A 7,825-nucleotide genomic window follows, 5' to 3' on the forward strand; every position below is an offset into this window, starting at 1 on the left:
TTTGATGTAACTTGAAGTCCTACTAAGCAGTAGTTGTAACTTGATGTTCTACTAAGCAGTAGCTCTCCACATATGTATACTAGCCTTCCACACATTAACAAATGAAAATTATCTTCTTCATTTTCGTATCAGAGCTATGCATATATGATTATAAGACCCACAATTTTTGTTATTTATTAAAATAATTCAAAATTTGTATACAGAACCTAAAGTTCATGATAAAATTTCATTTGGAATTTTTTGCTTTTGATCTTAAAAACCTTGAGATTTTTGTTCTATGTAATGAGAGTTTTCTAACCATATATTGTATGCATGTTTTCATTGAGTATTATAAGAAAATTTCGAATCTGAATTTCTGGGTTTTATTACATGAAAGTTTAGAAAATTTCTCAAATTATTTTCAATCGATACATTGAAACCTTAAATTTCTTTGAGGCATTTGAAAAACAAGTTTTTAGTGATCTGTTGACACAAAAATTGTTGGAAATTGTTTCCTATAGCGAAGGAATTTCGTTCATGAATGTATTGTTACGAAACATAGGGATCATATTATGAAAGTTTTAATCTTTCTTTAAATCGATATTGTTTCACTGATGTAAAACAAAAATTGGTTTGGGGAGTTTTTGTTGCCCTATTATTTTTTCACTGTTTTATGTTATTTTTAATACAAAAAACACACCTTTTGTGGTAAAAAAATTGTGACCAATAGCTTGAAAAATTATTTTTTAAACTTCCAAAAGCTCTAAAAAAACTGCTATTTTTATTTGGATTAGATTATAATCTTGTTGGGTTGTTATTTTTTGTTGTTTTGTGATTAAAATCACTCAAAAATCTGTTGTTTTTGAGCTCTGACGAAGCTCCCATGGAGGAACCCGATTTTGAGCCAGTCGACTCGCTAAAGGAAAAAGAAGCATTGTAATAGAGAAATCTCAAGAAATCTTAGGGGTTAGGGTGAGATTGTGAGAGAGATATCCTATTTATATTTCTCACTAAAAAGTCTCACCAAATCCACACCAATAGAAAATCCACTAAAATCGTTAATTTTTTTTGAATACCACAAGATAATTTTTCCTTTGTTTAAAATCCTGATTGAATACCACCAGATTTGGACAGACTCCAAAATAATCTCTTAAAATCCTAATCGAATACCACGTAACTTTTTTTCAATCATTTTGTCCAAAAATAATCCATTAAAATCCTTTAAAATCTCAATACAATACACCCCCCTAAGCTTATATGAGACATTTAGGGCCTACATTGGCCTATTAACCTATTAAAGGCTTGATTTATAGGCCCGACCTAGCCTATTATAAAAAAATGAAAAGGCTAACATGGCCTGAAACATTTATAAAGTTGCAAACCAAACCAAAATAAAAAAATAAAACTTTTCATTTATTAAACAATGTTTCCAACATGAGTCCAAATTATAAAAATTTTCAAATATTTTTTTTAAAAAGATCACAAAGATCCTTAAATAATGTTTATAATAACATATAAAGTAATCCTTAAATTTCTTGGCAGTATTTATAAATATATTATTTTATTGAAAAGAATTAAAATGCCAGCCTGCAGGCTTTTAGGAGAGATTTTTTAGAATGAATCTATGGCCTAATTTTTAAATGATTTTTCTAAAAATCTAAACTTGCTCTGTTTTCTACATAGACTAAGCCAGGTCAGACTTAAGGTAGGCCAAGTTGTAGACCCCTAATAAACCACCTAGCCTACTTACACCCCTATCAATGTTATCTCTTTTAAAGACAGACATGAACAAGAAAGGGGCAATAAAAGGCTATAGTTGTATGTCTATCTTTCCATTGAGTACGATTGTGAACAAAACACGTACAATCAAAAATATAAGGAGGCTTTGCATACACAGGAGCATAAGTGAACAAGATATGATGAGAAACTTCATTATTTAACACAGAACAAGACATGCAATTTATAAGATAACATGATGTAAGCACAATACCGCCACAAAAGTGAAGAGGAACATTCACATGCAGAAATGGAGTTTAAACTATTGCAACTAGTTGTCGACTTTTGCATTCAACTACGCCATTCTGTTGTGGAGGATAAAGACAAGTAGTCTGATGTAAGGTACCATGTTGAGTCAAGAATTCTTGCAAGCTAAAGACTGTATATTCCTACGCAAAAACAAATAGTGGTTCCAAAATTGATACAAACTTTAGCATAAAATTTCTAATAAATGGAAAATAATTTAGAATAATTTTTCATCAAGAAGACCGAGGTGCATCGAGAGCAATCATCAACAAAGGTACAAAATATATCAATCCCAAACATGACTTGACTTGACTTAGACCCCAAATATCCAAGTGAATAAGAGAGAAAAAAGCCTCTACCCTTTTGTTGTCATGACTAGCAAAGGAAGAACATGTGTGTCTTGTTGACAAGACTCACAGTTCAAAGATTGTAAATGAGACAGATGAGAAACCGTCTTCTAAAGTTTGGGTTGACTTGGATGTCCCAGATTACAATGAATGAGGTCAAGAGAATCTGTCATGGTACATGTCACTAAGAGACTAGAGAGAACACAGTGGTAAAGCCTATGTGACTTGCTACTAACTCCAATCGTCTTTCTTGTACTTGGATCCAACACAAGAACAAATTTTGTATTAAAGATAATGGAAAAACGAAGAGAACGAATGAGTTGACTACTATATATTAAATTAAAAAGGCAATATTAGCAAGATGGTAAAGGACTCATCACTCGTTACTAGCTCCAATCAACCTTTCTGACTCGAATCCAGCTCAATGATAGATTTTGCATTAAAAATAATGGAACAATGAAGAGAACGACTGAGTTGATTGAATTGATTTCATTTGAGCTATGCTTATCTCTTCCTCTTATGTGGTTCTTGAGGCAAGGCCATTCTTACTGTTGTTTATGTCATTAATTGTCTTTCTTCCTTTGTTCTAGATAATGTCTATCCCTTTGAATGTCTCCACCTCACCTCACCCAATAGCAATACTCTTAAAGTCTTTGGTTGTGCATGCTTTATTCTTCTTTAACCACATGATTACACCTAACTTGAGCCTTGTGCTCACCTATGGAGCTTTCTTGGTTATGGTTCTGACCACAAGGATTTTTTATGTCAAGATCCTGTCTTTTAACTAGGGGTGTTCGCGGTCTGGATTGGATCGGTTTTGGAAGCAAAAATCATCTAATCCAATCCCTTCGGTTTGATCATGTAATCATCCATTCGGTTTGAATTTTTTTCAAATTCGATGCAATCCAATCCAATTTTTTTCGGTTCGGATTGGATCGGTTTTCGGTTTTTTGAAAATTCTAAAATTTGTTTCATGATTATTGTGCAAATAACATCTTTTGTATATATTGGCTTTGTAATTTTATTTTATTTTAAATACAAAAGCATCATAATATAGTTTTTTCTCTTGGACAATGTGATATGAGCTATACATAGATGAAATTTTGTTGATGAGATGTGACTAGGTTTTTTCTTGGGTTTAGTTGATGGGTTAAAATCTCGATTTATCACTACGATTTTGCGTTTTTACGATTTTTTTCATCAAAACGATTTTACTAATATTTCAAACGCTTTTACATTTTTATGATTTTTTACGATTTTTTTACATTACGATTTTACGTTTTACGATTTTCCCCATCCAATTTTACTTAAGATCTCGATTTTAACAACAGTAGGAAAGACCTAAATAGGTAGAGAGAGAGATTAATATATTGGATCGGTTTGGATTGGATCGATTTTCATCTACCAATCCGAAAACCAATCAAATCCAATTAAAATTTGCGGTTTTCTTTTGGTTTTTGATTTTTCGATTTTCGGTTTATTCGGTTATCAATTTTTCGACGGTCACCGCGGTTTGAATTGGTTTGGATCGGTTGATGAACACCCTACTTTTAACATATTTGTATCTCTGGCCATGTTTTCTTTCGGGAAGATACTACTATGTTTTCACCTTCTCTTAGTTTAAATCTATTCCCTTTACTCTGGCTATTTTCTTCAATTATCTCTTTGATGATCTTTTTCTAGTGACTCAATCCAAGTACCTTTTGTGAGTTACCAAACATCTATAACAATCTAATCATTCTTACTGAAGAAGTCATAACTACTAGTCCAACCCTTGAGCTTCCTTCATCCCCACCTCTTGCACGGCCACAATGTGTAAGAACTATACCTTCATACTTCCTTGATTATCATTACTTTTCTCTAATGCTTCATTCCCATTAACTCCAATCCTATGAAGAAACCTCTATAAATCCCCATTGACCAAAAGTTATGCTTGAAGAATTATATGGTTTTGACAAACTAATAATTAAGACCCTCTTGACCCTTTTTTTACAAGACATATGTAAAGTTTCCTTGCCAAAGGCTATATTCAAGAATATAAGATTGATTATGAGCAGACCTTTGACCCTGTTGTTTCCATCACCTTTGTGCACACTCTACTTATCTTTGCCATTATTCAGAAATGGGTCTTTAGATGGTTGTGAAAACACGTTCCTGAACAGTGAGTTGGAAGAAAAAATTTATAAGCCCTTGCCTCCTGCATATAATTGTTGAGCAAATGAGGTTTTTCATCTTCATAAGGCCTAGTGTGATTTTAAGCAAGTTCTTCACTTGATTTTCTTAGTTTCAAAGCACTATTAATTAACTTGGTTTCTCTTCTACCAATTGATGAGACAAAATTTCGTTCTCATCTGAGGCATTCTTTCTGTAGAACGCAAGTCATTCCGCCCCTGTTAGTACCTTAATAATATAAATATTGTAGTAAACATAATAATTGTTTACTTGTGTGAATAAGTAACCGTAAAGGTGAAAAAGTAAGAAGAGAGAAAGAAAGAAAGATAATAGAATGTGTGAGCTGTCCTTTTACTTTTACTTTTTGATTCTACTAATTGTTACTTTTTGCTTTTTTTACAAGGACCCCCAAAAAGTAACTACCAAAAGAGAAATCATGACACCAAGGCGCAACAAGAGCAGAGAATATTGCTAGAAGTTTCTCAGAATCAAAATTTGTTGGAAGAGAGAGAAAATCAAGAGGACAACTTAGCCTTATTCATCACCATCAAGTCATTCTCCTTTGTCAGATTCAGATATGGAGAGACGTCCCTAATCCAACATTGCAGGGAACGCGTAGTAGTATTCACAAGAATTCCACTACTGCATATGCCATATAAATAAAGGATCAAACGAAGGCAAAATGAGCTTTTTCGAGAACAACATCATTGCCTCCTCTCTTCTTAATCAACTCTCCACACAAGCAAATCTGCAAAAGTCTCAATTTTTATCTTTCTACAACTGATTCATTGAGTCTCTATTTGACGTTGTTATTTTTTAGTATGTAGTTTCTTTTCTTTCTACTTCGTCTCTTTCAACCTAAATCTCGGATCTATGAGATTTCAGGCTGTCGAGATTTTGTTTGTATTTTCAGCCATGTTTGTGAGCATAAGCTAATTTCCTTTTAATTTCCTTTTGGAATGGATAATCTATAAAGCTGTTAAATCCCTGTAATTGAATTTTTGTACTGAAACTAATGAATTTATGTTGCATCTGTATTTTAATATCTTGTATCAATGGAAATTAAACATAACATGAAAAAGGAACTTGCATAATGAAGAGATTTCAGACTGTTAAACAAAAGGAAGAAGGTGAAGAGTGTGGAAACACTTTCACTAGTTGCCTTCAGAATAAGGGACAACTTTGTTCACTTAAGATTTTGATCAAAGTAATTTTTGGGAACGAAACCGCTATAAGAATATGGGATTTTGTATACCATTTTAGTTGAAGAGCTTGAGGAATCAACGTTGGCAATGAAAGAAACCTGAACAAGTCTATTGGATGAGGTCCTGAGCCTAGATTGTAGCTGGTTTAACAGTGGATCAATGCATCCATTCCTTTTCTTTTAATTATCGTTCTGCTTATCATTTCATCTGTGTTGTTTCTTGAATTTGCTCAATTTAATTTCTGCATTTATTTTTGTTGTTTCTCAGTACAAACCAACTTATTCCAATGATTTGTCGTTCTTCCTTTAACTAGGAAAGATTGAAATATATTGTTATCAAAAAAAAAAAAAGATTGAAATATATAACGACGAGAGGAATTGTTTAAAGCCAAATTGAACCTTTTGTCATAATGGGAACACCATTGTGATAACTAGGAATGGGCGCCCAGAACAATTCAATACTATTTAATTCATTCTCTTTATTCATTAATACAACTTATAATTCACTTAGCAATACTTTCTCCGTGGGAACGATAATCTGGGACCTTAAACTCTCATTTATTCCCTGATGCGTGCACTTGAGCAATTGATCATCATCTTGGGAATGAAGTAATTGTTCCTGTTGACTGCGAAAGGTCCAACATCAATGATGACTCAACTAATTATACATCGATGTACCATTATGTAATATGGTTATAATTCATACAAAAAGTCACATGTAATCAAAAAGTCATATTCTAAGATCCCAATAATCATCCACATGTAAAATTCATGTTTTACAACATTTCTCAAAATCTTAAAATTTCGTAATTTTAGGGTTGTGAAAGATAACTTTATCTATTATTGTTGGAGAAATACTTTTCCCATAATGTAATTTATGTACCATCAGTGTAGTTGCCATAATTATTATGGGAATTGACTGTATTTTCTCCATTTTTTATTTTCTATATTTAATAATTAGGAAATTATTTTTCCTATCAATAAAGTTATCTCCTACAACTCCAAAACTACATTGCTTTGTTGATTAAGGGAATTAATGAATGATGTTTTAGAAAAATTCATATAATAAAGAAACAAACAAAATTATCAAAACAACCTTTAATAATTCCTCAACCTTCAAGACGACATAGTTTTAGAGTTGCAGGAGATCAATTTGACTCCTATGACAGGAGAAACAATAAACACTTATTAATTTACGGTTCTAGGATTATAAATATATGTAACCCTGATTTTACAAACAGATTAAGAATAAATATATAATTTACCATTAATTTCTGTCGATACATTTCTCCCTGATAGTTTCTCAAGCCTTACTAATCACGTTGAGATGTCAAGGTTACATCAAATTATTTTTCAGAAACAGCCTCTTGAATTTTATTGGATGTGGTGGCTATTTTCTTTGATACTGATTTTTTTTTTTTTTAGAACTTTGATACTGATTTTAACCAACCAAGAAAAATGAATGCATTAATTTCTGCTAAGACTATAAGTATATGATGCTGTCATGTAATGCTTTGATGTGATTTGCAATCAACTTAGCATAGTTTATTCTGGCGGGCCATAATCAGATTTATGTTTAGAAGAGCACGCCAAATACCATCACTGGCTAAAAACTACCAGTTAGTTGAAACTTATACATGTGTGTGTGGAGGAACAAACTACTGGGGGGAGATAAAGGAACAACAAACTCGGGGGGAGGGGGGTAGAGGAAAAAGTTTGTAATTTAAAATTTTAAAAAATACTACATTGAGTACATTTATCTAAAAGCACAATCCTTTTAAATGACAGATATTTTTTTCCATACATATAGCATTAATTATTTGTCATGTCACTTGACTGTTCTCTCACCCAAAACTACGTCATTTTGAATATTTATTTTCTTTATTTAATTGATCAAAAATTGATATCATATTTCTCTATTTTTCTTTATCACTATTGATTCATCTTTGTATGTTTATGATTCCTCGACTTGACAAATCGTTACGTCAAGTGATTTGATATCTGATTAACTCATCTATATATGGACTTATCGTTTCTCAAGCTGCTTGAAACAATTTTATCTCCAGCTACTAAATCATAGCTGTACAAAGATGGATCAATG

The sequence above is a fragment of the Gastrolobium bilobum genome, unplaced genomic scaffold (assembly GCF_033153095.1).
Source record: "Gastrolobium bilobum isolate Gb01-03AN ecotype WA unplaced genomic scaffold, APGP_CSIRO_Gbil_v1 utg9015, whole genome shotgun sequence".
In the NCBI taxonomy this organism is placed as follows: domain Eukaryota; kingdom Viridiplantae; phylum Streptophyta; class Magnoliopsida; order Fabales; family Fabaceae; genus Gastrolobium; species Gastrolobium bilobum.